The sequence below is a fragment of the Penaeus monodon genome, chromosome 29 (genome assembly GCF_015228065.2).
Source record: "Penaeus monodon isolate SGIC_2016 chromosome 29, NSTDA_Pmon_1, whole genome shotgun sequence".
Lineage (NCBI taxonomy): Eukaryota > Metazoa > Arthropoda > Malacostraca > Decapoda > Penaeidae > Penaeus > Penaeus monodon.
In genome coordinates, this window is record NC_051414.1 from 11,414,410 (window position 1) to 11,415,076 (window position 667).

Genomic DNA, 667 nt, shown 5'->3' on the forward strand with positions numbered 1-667 from the left:
ATAAAATTAATATTATATTTTTTATATATTTTTAAAAAAAAAATATTTAAAAATAAAAAAAAAAAATTAATAAAAAATTATATAAATAAAGAAAATTAAAAAAATAAAAGAAAAATTTTAAAAAAAAAAAAAAAAAAATAAAAAAAAAAAAAAAATTTTTAAAAATAATATATAATAAATATAAATAAAAATTTATAAATTTATATAAAAAAAAAAAATTAAATTATTTTTAAAAAAATAATATATTTTTAATATAATAATAAAATATAAAAATTTATATATAAATAAATATTTTTTAAAATATTATAAAATTTAATATATATTAAATATTAAAATATAATATATTTTATTAATATAAAATATAAATAAAATTATAAATTAAATTAATATAAATAATATATATATTAATTATTTATATAAAAAAATATATATAATATTAAAATATTATATTAAAAAAAATAATAATAAAAAAAATTTTATAAAATATATTTGAAATATAAAAATTTTAATAAAATAAAAAAATTAATATTAATTAAATATAAAAATTAAAAAAAAAATAAAATTTTAATAAAAAAAATATAAAAAAATATAAAAATAAAAATAAAAAAATATAAATATAAAAAAATATATAAAAAAATTTATATATATATATTAATAAAAAAAATAA